This window comes from Anticarsia gemmatalis, chromosome 29 (assembly GCF_050436995.1).
Source record: "Anticarsia gemmatalis isolate Benzon Research Colony breed Stoneville strain chromosome 29, ilAntGemm2 primary, whole genome shotgun sequence".
NCBI lineage: Eukaryota > Metazoa > Arthropoda > Insecta > Lepidoptera > Erebidae > Anticarsia > Anticarsia gemmatalis.
The window spans coordinates 447,760-460,824 of NC_134773.1; the positions used below are offsets into that span (position 1 = coordinate 447,760).

Below are 13,065 nucleotides of genomic sequence, written 5' to 3' on the forward strand. Positions count from 1 at the left end.
TGAAGATAATAGTCGTTAAGCCACGTCAAAGGCCTTTCGAGCGGCTCGAATAACTTTGACACTAGGTTGACCACTAACCACAAGATTAGTAGTTAGTAGCAGGACCATTAAACATTATTTTTAACCAATAACTGTCCCAATGCTGGGCAAGGGTTCCCTCCCGAACGAGGGAGGGGTTGTAGACGTTATTATTAGAAGTGCGAGTTGGAAACTCTGCATCTTACTTTTAAATTATAAATGTGAAAGTTTGTCTATACTATAAGATTGTAAATCTTTCACAAAATAAATATTTTTTTGGATTTTAATAAAATTAGATACACAGTTTACATGGCGTAGCTAGTAGCGCTCACCGGTCGGTATACGATCTATGGATTAAGCAAAACCTTGACGCGGTCATTCCATAGATGGGTGACCGCAGTGGTATTTGAACTGGGCGTCTCCGAGCTTCGGAGGGCACGTAAAAAGTCGGTCCCGGTTGTTGTCTACTAAGATAACAGTCGATAAGCCATGTCAAAGGCCTTCGGGCGGCTTGAACAACTTTGACACGAGGTTGACCACTAACTATACGATGAAAAGAGACCACCAGAAATGTTTTCACGCGAACGAAGCTACCGACAAAATCTAATATTTTTATGAAGTACTCACATATTTTATTTTAAAATCATATATTTCGCAACGAAAGATGTCATGGATTGTTAATTATTTAATAACACGTAACTTTGTCGGCCATTGCGTTTCACAGTCGAAAGATCTAAGATATTTTAATTGTGTTATATACTTTCTAAATTGTGTCTTCTCATGTGTTTAAGGCAATTATGAAATGAATAAACTACACGTAAAATATAAATACATAATATCAAGCTTTATACGCAAAAGTGTAGATAGAGGTATATAAAATACACATATGTTTCGCTATTAACAATGTTAGTTCCATGTAATAGGGGTCGAGCGTGTCATATACCGGACACGTTACCAAACTCCGGACTACTATTGAGATATATTCTAGTACTAGAGGCCGCCCGCGACTTCGTCTGCGTGGAAACCCTTCTCGTTTAAATCCCGATCCGACGGGAACTCAGGGATAAAAAAAGTAGCCTGTGTTATTTGAACAAAATCTGTGTAAATTTTAACAGTCTAACTATCACGGTTCATGAGATACAGCCTGCTGACAGACAGACAGCGAATTCTCAGTAATAAAGTCCCGGTTCTACCCTTTGAGTACCTAAGACTATGGTAATCCATTTCGTTACGCAGTTACTTATATCCCTCTATTAATAATAAGATTCTTAGCAAAAAACCGCGCCCCATATTTAAAGAAAATACCAGTTTTGTAAAACGGGTTTCACTTCATAAACTAGTTTTAAATTTTTCTCTATGGTAGTGTTGTTTTTTTAATAAAGCACGTGAATGACAGGATACAGCCATTGATGTCAAACAGGTTTGTTATTTTAAAACTATGACCAATCAGAAAATTAACTTGTTTTTTAAATAACATTTGTTTTTTGAAAAACGCAAACGCAAAACATACAATTTACATTCATACATAAATAATGTCACACCTGAAGGTGTATTTTTACGTGCCCTCCGAAGCACGGAGACGCCCAGTTCAAATACCACTATGCGTTCACCCATCTTTGGTATGACCGCGCCAACGGTTGCTTAACCCACGGATCGTTTACCGACCGGTGAGCGCAACTGGCTATGGGCGCCTCATTTTTTGAGTAACATAGACTATGTTAATCTTACAAGAAGTTTTCTAAAGTAAACAGAATAGGTTGTTTGTATATCTTAAAGGTCAATTAAGATTAACATCGTTACTGAGTAACCTTGGGATATCCTTAAAAGCAATTAGCTGAGAATTTCCATTATTTATTATCTTTTGTTAAGATAAGTAAGAAAACTAGAAGATTCTGAAACTATAGATCAGGTGCCGATGCAATTGTATATCTATACTAATCTATACTAATATTATAAAGCTAGAGTTTGTTTGTTTGTTTGAACGCGCTAATCTCAGGAACTACGGGTCCGATTTAAAAAAATCTTTCAGTGTTAGACAGCCCATTTATCGAGGAAGGCTTTAGGTTATATAACTTCACGCTACGGCCATCAGGAGCAGAGTAGCAACGAAAAATGTTACAAAAACGGGGAAAATTTTCTCTTATGTGACGCAAGCGAAGTTTCGCGGGTCAGCTAGTTAACTAATACGTCAGAAGAAAATTATTGAACTATTACTGCAATTATGTAACCAGTAGACAATCTTTAACGCGTACATTACATAGATGTAGGTGCAGTGTTTCAGCTGAGCGTCTCCGTGATACAAGTCACCGTTGTTGTTTATAACAACAGTTCACGACAAACGTACCACTTTGACACTAGGTTGATCACTAACTATACGACAGACTTAATCTTTGACCCTAGGTTCACCACTAACCATGCAAAAAACGACTTTGGGCTAGTCCAAAATTTACTATTTTGCTAAGTAAAGTTACAGTATAACTGTTAAAACTCCATTTAATAGATATTTAAAAGTGGTAAAACTCAACTTAAAGTTAAAATCATAAAATATTTAGTTCGCGCATTCCATTCAAAAATCGTTACTATATTTTACTAAGAAATAAGTGTGTGGTCTGTCCAATAATAGACTATATGCATCCTGTAGTACAAATCATGACTCATTCAGCATAAACGGAAATAACTTATCTTGAGTACAAACTATGCGTAAAACTTTACGTTATTTTTCGCGCCATTTGTGACAGATGTTGTAGAAAGCCGCCATTTTAGTTTACAACCCCGTTTAATTCATTCTTTGCTTCGTTTCTTACTACTGCGTGCTTGCTTTATTACTACTGGGATTCCGCCCTCAGCTTAATTTACAAACATTTCCATGGGTGTTGTCCATCAGTCAGTAACGGAAGAGTTTTATAATATAAATTGATTTTATATCATGTCAAAGTAAGGTTCTTGACTTAATTATAATCAAAATTATAATTGAAGCCGTCTTTTCAATTATCCCTTAACGCAGAGTCGCACGAATACTCTTATTGACATTTTGGAAATACATTCAAATGAACGTGTTTTTTTATTACTTCTCAACTGCCGAACCTACCTCTTTTCAGAAGAGTAGCATGAAACATAAAACTTGAGGATATTTTTCGCGCCATTTATGACAGATGTAGAAAGCCGCCATGTTAGTTTACGACCCCTTCATATATTGTTTTACTTATTCTTCACTGTTGACTCAAGGCCTAACCCCTCCCCCTCGTTTGGAAGGAGACCCTTGCCCAGCATTGGGACAGTAATGGTTTAAAAAAAATAAAACTTCACTACATAGTATAAAGCAAAGTCGCTTCCCGCGTCTGTCTCTGTCTGTATACAGGGTGTAAATGACAGCCTACCGAAAACGAAAAAAAATGACTTTAGACACGATTCTGGTGCTTATGGCGTTGAAAATTTTCATCGGTTTTTTCTTGATTTTTCCGATTTTTTATGCGTTTTTTTTAATTTTTTTTGGTATTATTTCGTTAATACTACACAATGCAACATGAATATGAAATCGTCAACCGTCATATTACTGTTTTTCACAAAAAAAAGCAATGGATTAAAACAACGTATAAATTCGCTATCAGCTGTGCGCGGCCAACGACACCGCGCCGGCGGCGCGACGGTCGACGTCACGCCGCGTACCTACGCGCGCCACACAGACACGATTACGCACACAGCTGTCAGCCTCACACTCACTAGTATGCAGCGTTACTTAGTATTTGTTCTATGTTAAAAATGAAAATTACATAATTATCCCGCTCTCCGATAAACGGTAAATTCATAAGATTTAAAATGTGTGATATCTTATTATTACACGTACAAATACATACAGAACGACAAAAAATCCTATTGATATTCTTTAGCGCTATAAAAATCTCTAATAAACAATTTAACATGTATTGTCGCTTTGTTCCATTTGTTCTTGCAAATTTCTATTCGATATTTACACGCTCATTCATACTTCATACAAGCGCGGTGCGACTCGAAAAGAAGATGGCCGTAGTGACGCGTGACGCCGCGACCGCGAGTGGATGTTACATAGATGGGATGCGACAAAATGGATGCTAAGTAATTCTCCGGGGATTATGAATTATGATAAGTTAGTTTCTCTGATAAGAATATTAATGGATATTGATTGTTATCATTGTTATGTACCTACATTTTTTATGGTTTAATTAAATAAACGTTTCGTGTTTATTTTATTTACTTTAAGCTGATTTTATGTTATAAATATCAAAGTATTTTAAACTTACATCAATAATGTTTGTAATGTTATTTGGTATTTGAATAAAACTACAATGCAACCAGTAACAACTGTGACGAGTAAAAATAGTAATGCCACATCAATATTTTATTGAATCTAATCTCTCGCTGGGATCCTAACTCGTCGCTCGTCACCAAATCGGCGGCGCGCGCGCGGACGGCGCGGAGGGAGCGGGTGGCGCGGGCGAGGGGCGGCGCGAGTGAGCGGAGAGGCGCCCGCGCCGGCGGCTCTCTTTGAATTGAATGATAGTTCGAGCAATTCGCTCGCGGAAGACGGAAGCTCTTCACCGGTGTCGTTCGTTATGTCCTATTCGTCGTGTCGTGTGTGAACTGTTGTTTATTATTACTTGTTATTGTTTCGGTTTTGAGTTGTTATTGTTTTTATTGTTATTATTTTTGTTGTTATTGTTTTCGAAGTGCAGTTGTGTTCGTAAATAGGAAGAAATGTTGATGTGTTATGTATGGTGAAGCACGTGGAAGTGCACGGCGTGCTCTGCACCTGTACGTCCGGATCCAAAGGTACTCAAACACTCGCCATACACCAGGTATTTGCGTGTTGATAGACATTGATAACAATTTGTTTTAGCACTTTCTTATTATTGGATACATTTTGCTATTATTGTTTGATTTCACGTAAGCCAAGTAGGTACCTACCTACTTACAATTTTACTATGAGCTATTGTAACATACGGGCCTACTTACGATACCATGAACGATACATAAGATTGTTATCTAATGATAGGGTTGCATACTAGTGAGCGCATAGACGTGGTGGTACGCGTACGTACCTACGACGCGTCGCGACATGTCGTCGCTCAGCGCGCCGCCGCCGCCAGAAGTCTCGTAGGCATGCGCGGAGATACATCGCGTTGTTCACTATACATTGAACGCTCAAAAATGACTAACTCGGGAACCAATCATTTCCGAGAAATATCGTTGGAGTAAATTTCGCGCATACAGTGTCACAAACTTACCAGTAAAGTTTTCGGTTAGCTGTCATTTACACCCTGTATATTTATGCTTAGATCTTTAAAACTACACAACGGATTTTGAAGCAGTTTAAAAGATAGATGCCCGGTTTCAGAGGCACATTTAGCGGTAGTTTATCTATTCAAACTGTTTTTTATATTAATTTAAACGCGATTGAATAGATAAACTACCGCTAAATGTACCTCAGAAACCGGGGGAGAACGATTCAAGAGGAAGGTTGCGTAAAAGTTTTGAAGGATTTTTTGTAAAATAACTGTTTATACCGGGAGAAGCTGGGGCGGGTCGCTAGTTATTTATAAAACTACTAGCGGACCCGACAGACGTTGTCCTGTCTACACGTCTTTAATTTGAAAATTTTAAACTTTTTTTAATAATCTAAACCATTCTCAGATCCCCTTGAACACACACAAAAAATTTCATCAAAATCGGTCCAGTCGTTTAAGAGAAGTTCAGTGTCATACACACTTACAGAAAAATTATATATATATAAAGATTTAACCAAGCACTTTAGAGAGTAAATGAATGATAATATAATTAATGTCTAATACACACTAAAAGTCAAGAGAGGTCAACGATTATGGCAGTAGGTTATCTATGCTTGATTTAATTGAAATTTATCTAAACGTTTCCTTTTATCTGTGGTTATCTCCTTCCTCTTTTAAAACACCTTCACAACAATCTCTCCATCACCCTAAGGTAGACTGGTAGAAAATGCCCCTAGCATTAAGCGTTTGTCGTAGTGGTTAACGTGGTCACCTCGCCGCAATAACCGTTGCGCCGCGTCTGGTTCCGATCACACCCGGGACTAATATTTGTGTGATAAGCACAAATCGAACCTGAGAACTCATGCTCAGCAGTCTGACACACTACCGACCGCGCCACAGAGGCAGACATTTTGCTGAATTTCAGCTAAATTTGTTCCATTCACGGTTATACATGATACATGAAATGATTGCGTGCGATAATTGCATATTAGTCGTTTAATTACTAAACTGATATATGAAACAAATTACAGCTGGCGTTTTAATTATAATACAAATATGTGCATTATGTGTGTATTACAAATAATGATCACTTGTTATCGCGATGAAAGAAAACATCATGATTTTGCTTTTGCTTAGAATTGCTCTTGTGTCGCGGGGACTTTTACAAACATACAAACAACGAACACAAAGTACAACCAGACCCAAAACAATTATTTGTGGATCGCAAAAATAATTGTTCCGTGTGGGACTCGAACCCACGACCTACCGACGCATTGGTTGCGGCGTGGCGACCTAAACCACTGGGCCACAGAGGAACCTTGCATGCCTGAAATTTCTTTAATATAATACACTTCTTGAAAGCATGCAAAGTACTTAAGCCGCACTTGGTTAGCGTGGTGGACTCAAGGCCTAACGGGAGGAGACCTTTGCCCAGCAGTGGGACAGTAATAGGTTAAATTTGCCGTGAGTTTGTTGCTAGCTCTTCTCATAAGGCTGTACACTTTCCGAGCTAGTGGTAGATTCAGTAATTGTACCGACTATCATAAGTGTCAATATTTGACCTAAATTAATCTTCTTCTTGTCGTATGGGTAGTGGTCAACCTAGTGTCAAAGTTGTTCAAGCCGCCCAAAGGCCTTTGACGTGGCTTAACGACTGTTATCTTAGTAGACAACAGCCGGGACCGACTTTTTACGTGCCCTCCGAATCACGGAGACGCCCAGCTCAAACACCACTATGCGGACACCCATCTATGAAATGACCACGCCATCGGTTGCTTAACCCACAGATCGTTTACCGACCGGTGTGCGCAACTGGCTACGGGCGCCATAACCTAAATTAACAAATGATTTGATTTTGATTTAAACTTTACTCAAAATGTATTTTAAATTTGCAATCAGTCGTTAGCAACTTTCTCAGCATGCCTATTAAAAAGATTCGTTAAAAATTGCTAATTTGTGTGAGACTCACTTTCAATGTTTTCTATTATTTATTGATATATAACACGCAAAGTAACAAATCATTTAACACCATTTATAATTGCACTAGCTGACGCGCGCAACTTCGTTTGCGTCACATAAGAGAGAATGCGTCATAATTTTCCCCGTTATTGTTACTTTTTTTACTGTTACTCTGCTCCTATTGGTCGTAGCGAGATGATATAGCCTATAACCTTCCTCGATAAATGGGCTATCTAACACTGAAAGAATTTTTAAAATCGGACCAGTAGTTTCTGAGATTAGCGCGTTCAAACAAACGAACAAACAAACTCTTCAGCTTTATAATATTAGTATAGATTTAACTGCACGTTTGTCGCAGTGGTTAACGTGGTCACCTCGCCGCAATAACCGTACCCGCGTGTGGTTCCAATCACACCCGGGACTAATATTTGTGTGATGAGCACGAGTATCTGTTCTGAGCTTGTTAATGTATCTATATAAGTATGTATTTACAAGTATATAAGTATGTGAAAGAAGCCGGTACGGGATTTTCATAGCTCTTATACTACAAGCATGATTATTTTTCCTGCTTTGATAAATTTTAAACTTTTTTGACTGCGAAGAAAAAGTGTGTAATATATTTAAAAGTATATAAGTATTTTTGGTAAAGTAAGAGCAGCTGATTTGACTGATAAATAAATACCGATAGGCCACACAATGAAAAAAGTTTTGCAATTAGTCCTATTACTCATAACAAAAATCCTTTTTTTTCACTGACTGACGTCACCACAGATAAGAAAGGACCATATTCGTTCTAGTCGGGTGTACGTGATATAGCTATATAAGACTTACTGATATAGTATGATGTCATCGTGTGGATATGCTATCTAGGTATTTCTGTTATCTGATAAACTACCTAATTTTGTTACATGTATTGGTTATGTAAAAAAATGGTAGCCATCTTAGATAATTTCAATGTCATTTTTAATGTTAGATGTAGATAATATATAAGATAGGTATTTAAAATATATACGTACATAAGTATATAAAATCACGCATTTTTCTCGTAGCGGTAGGCAGAGAGCAAAGAACGCCACTTAGTACGATCCTTATGAACTGTGCCAAAAAGTCAAGCAACTTTAAAATTATTTTTTGTGTTGAAAGATCTAACTCTGGGAAACTACATCATGTGCTCAAGCAACTTTATGCTTAACTCTTTTCCATGTTGAAAGAGAGAAACTACCACCTTGTCAACTTTTACACAAATCTATTTAGCCGTTTCGGCGTAAAAACTTAACATTTCAATTTAAAAATTTAAAATTTCAACAATTTCGCTTTAATGATATTAGTAGGCAGTAGTAATAAGAACCGAACGAACTGCTTTTCTTATTTTGAAACACTATATTTAAAATGGCATATTAGGTATTCTATTTGAAATGTCCTTAACGCCAAATTTTAGGTATTAAAATACTTTATTAGTCAACGACTATATTTTTATCAGATAACTCACTTTATCTAAGAAATCAGGTGCAAAAATAATACCTGCATCAAATTTTGCAATAATATAAGGACTAATGACGTATTTTTCAAAGAATGACTAGTAATCATGACTACTACAAATTATTTATATGGTTAGTGGTCAACCAAGTGTCAAAGTGGTACGTTCGTCGTGAACTGTTGTTATAAACAACAACGGTGACTTGTATCACGGAGACGCTCAGCTGAAACACTGCACCTACATCTATGTAATGTGCAAGTTAACATACTGAGCGTTTACCGAAAAGTGAGCGACGTATTTGGGCATCTCTTTAACATTACAATGATCATATTATTATCAGTCTAGCCTTTCTTCCAACTATGTTGGAGTCGGCTTCCAGCCTCACCGGATGCAGCTGAACACCGGTATTTTACATGCAGCGACTGTCTATCAGACCTTCACAACACAGTTACCTGGGTTATAACACGATACTAAGTAAGACTGGTTGTCAGACTTTCAAGCTTCTGACTACTGTTAACAACTGTCAAACAAAATGACAGCCAGAAACGACTTAACGTGCCTTCCTCGACAAGAAAACCTCGGTACGTATAATATGGTCACCCATCTACAAAACAACCTCGGCAAGCGTAGCTTAACTTGAGAGATCGATCCGCGCGGTTGTTGTTACTTAGCCACGAGCTCCTCAGTCTTATGACCTTAATAATTCAACCTGATAATAAGACTTATTCAGCAAAGACTTTTTGTTATATTTTTTGCTTAGTTTAATAATACCTATACATGTATCTGTTTAAAAAGATGATGTAATTAGAAAAGAATTTAACGATTTTAATTAATGTCGTCATCGGCGATGATGTTATTGAATTATTTAACAAAAACAGCTTTTAAACTTATAATAGAAAAAAAAAATTTTTTTTGTATTAATTTGTTGTTATAGCGGCAACAAAAATACATAATTTGTTAAAAATGTCAACAGTCTAACTATCACGGTTCATGAGATACAGCCTGCTGACAGACAGACAGTGACGTCTTAGTAATAAGGTTCCAAATTTACCCTATGTGTACGAAATCCTTAAAAAAACCTTTCCTTAGTAAGAAATCGAAAACTGCACACAAATTTAAAAACCAAATCCAACAAAAAAACGCTTTACACATCCAAAAAGGAAATTAACACTGCACTCGTGAAACAGTGAAAGTTTGCACAAATTTGCACACACTACACGTAAGTCACACATAAATGCAACTGCAAGACACAATTGCACACACACTTTTTTGCTAAAACACACCTTGGGAGAAAAAACCGTTTGGTTTTTTTGTTTAAAATGACTGTTTTTTGAATATAAGCGGACTAAGTTGTACGCGACGACCGCGCGTGACGAGCGCTTCTCGTAGACTGACGCGATACGCAAAGATTATAAGTTTTAGGGGCCAGCAATTGTTGTAGAATATATTGTTGTTTCGCATTTGTTTAGTGCAAGTGCTCTTGATTATGGCGGTTTGAGAGTAAGAGTGCTAAAATGTGTTTATTAAAGGTGTTTAAAAGATTTTGTTGTATTTTATGTTCGTAGTAAACTTGGGTTAGTATTTTAATTAATATTATAAGTTTGATTTAATGTTTAAGCCGTTTGTCGACCAATTTTTCGCTTCGATAACATTATTTAAGACACGATTTTGATGCTTAAACATATTTTTTGTCTTTTTAAAAAAATCAAAGCAGATTTTGACTTTAATAAAGATCGTTCAAATATAAATAATATCGTCTTTATATTTTTAATTTAAGGTATCTAGAATTGTCTATGGGTACACAAAATATAAAACACAATAAAAAGTAAAGTTTTATAGTAGTCTGACAACGTAGTAAAAAGTTATACGATTTATGTAGATTCTAATTTGAAATTTCTATGTATTTTCAAAATAAAATAACTATATCAAATAGGCCACCGTCAGCTGCATAAACCCAAGGGTCACTGATGTTCTTAAATCTAAATATTCCATTTATTTACTCGCTTCGAATCTTGCATACAAGACTCTCTACTAAGTTAGTACTATAACAATCCTTTCTTTAACCAAAAATAGCAACAAATCAAATATTCTAGCCACACAACACTTGTTAACTTTAAAATTCATGTTACGATATCTACCATAGACTAGAATACTAAATTAAAGTAACACACTAAAGCTTGCAATTTCAACTCTATGCATAAAAAAATAAACAAATATTGGCGGCAAATTTGACATTGACGTTTGAGCCGCCATGTTTTTTTTTATAATCTGCACACATATTTGCGAAAATAGGACATTTTCTCTTTTTATACGAAAATTTATATGGCATTATTTCACGATTATTGTGGCGATTAGTCATGGTCGTAACCCAGTTACCTGGGTTATAACACGATACTAAGTAAGACTGTTTGTCAGACTTTCAAGCTTCTGAATACTGTTAACGACTGTCAAACATCTTTGAAAATGACAGCCGGGGACCCTCAATTAAACGTGTCTTGCGAAACGCGGAGGAACTCGTTATGTATAAGATGGTCACCCATCCACTGACTGGCCTCGGCAAGCGTAGCTTAACCCGAGAGATCGATGCGGGCTGTAGTTTTTACTTAGCCAAGACCTCCCTCCTATTAAAAGTCTAAATATATGTAACTCAAAGGTAACTGACTGACATAGTGATCTATCAACGCACAGCACAAACCACTGGACGGATCGACCTGAAATTTGGCATGCAGGCAGAAGTTATGACGTAAGTATCCGCTAAGAAAGGATTTCGATCAATTCTTTCCCCAAGGGGATAAAATATGGGGTAAAAGTTTGCATAAAAAATCGGTCCTAAGTCACAAACCACGCGGACGAAACGGGCAAAAGCTAGTACGATGATAAATGAGCGATAGAAAATAGTTTTTATTTCATGATTCTTACCATAGCCTTGTATCCAATTCATTTGATTAAATGTTAATTGCACTAACTGTATGGGTTTTTAACTGTATCGAATCTTCAACATGTATGTATGCGAATGAAGCAAGGGAAGTTTGTAAGGATCGTACCTTCTTCTTATCGTATGGTTAGTGGTCGACCTAGTGTCAAAGTTGTTCAAGCCGCCCGGAGGCCTTTGACATGGCTTAACAACTGTTATCGTAGTAGATAACAATCGGGACCGACTTTTAACGTGCCCTCCGAAGCACGGAGCCGCTCAGTTCAAATACCACTATGCGGTCACCCATCTATGGAGTGACCGCGCCAAGGGTTGCTTAACCCACAGATCGTTTACCGACCGGTGAGCGCAATTGGCTATGGGCGCCTTCAGGATCGTACCAAGTGGCGTTCTCTGGTCTCTGCCTACCACTATGGGGAATTTTATGTACGTATGTATGTAATTTTAATTTATATTTCCTGCTCCTCATTAAATAATGATAAAGACAGGATAAATATAACTTAAAATTGGGATGTTAATGATAGTTATTTTATATTTTTCCCTATCAAAGAAAAACCCGGGAACAACAGTTATCATAGAATAAAATTTGTATACAATTTCCTGATTAAATTTCCTTCCGACGCAAAATTGTTATACTAATTTGGATAGAATTTAACGAATTTAGAAACCGGCCTTTACTTTACTTCATACTTAGTTTGCACCAAGTGATTCCGTACCATCTAAATAAATATAAGTCAAAGGTGACTGACTGACATAGTGATCTATCAACGCACAGCACAAACCACTGCACGGATCGAGCTGACATCTGACATGCAGGTACTTAGTTGTTATGACGTAGACATCCGCTAAGAAAGGATTTTGTTCAATTCTACCCCCAAGGGGATAAAATAGGGGATGAAAGTAAGTATGAGAATTCTGTCCTAAGTTAATTATAAAAACGGCAAAAAATACATGTTTGTTGTAAAGGAGCATTAAGCCTTTCAATATTTATTTTAATCTGTTTTTTACTATTTGTTGTTACAGCGGCAACAGAAATACATAATCTGTGTAAATGTCAACTGTCTAACTATCACGGTTCATGAGATACAGCCTGCTGACAGACAGACAGCCAAGTCTTAAAGTCAAATTCGAATTTAATTCTGTCTGGAGTAAACTAAAAGATTTTTGTATATCTCCGGCAGCCCTGAACCTAGCCTACAAGGTCCCAACTTAACTCTACTACTCTATTAATAAATCTAAAATCTATTATTATCTGTTTTATAATATAAGTCATTGTTATTGAATAATTAAATAACACTAATCTACTTCATGACCGAGTAACGAGAATTCACGATTAAATTTATCTTAAGCTATGCTTATCAAAGATTATAACTAACTAGCTGTCCCGCGCAACTTCGCTTGCGTCACCTAAGAGAATG

General features: G+C 36.8%; 1 protein-coding gene across 1 annotated transcript in view; it reads right to left on the reverse strand.

Annotated features, from left to right (window-relative positions):
* Nucleotides 1-10,095, reverse strand: part of kst (spectrin beta chain, non-erythrocytic 5 kst) — a 111,263-nt gene extending 101,168 nt beyond the window's left edge. The window contains exon 1 of the mRNA XM_076133091.1: nucleotides 9,999-10,095. The gene's annotated coding sequence lies outside the window, so the exon portion shown is untranslated. The remainder of the gene's footprint in view (nucleotides 1-9,998) is intronic.
* Between the last annotated feature and the right edge of the window lie 2,970 nt (nucleotides 10,096-13,065).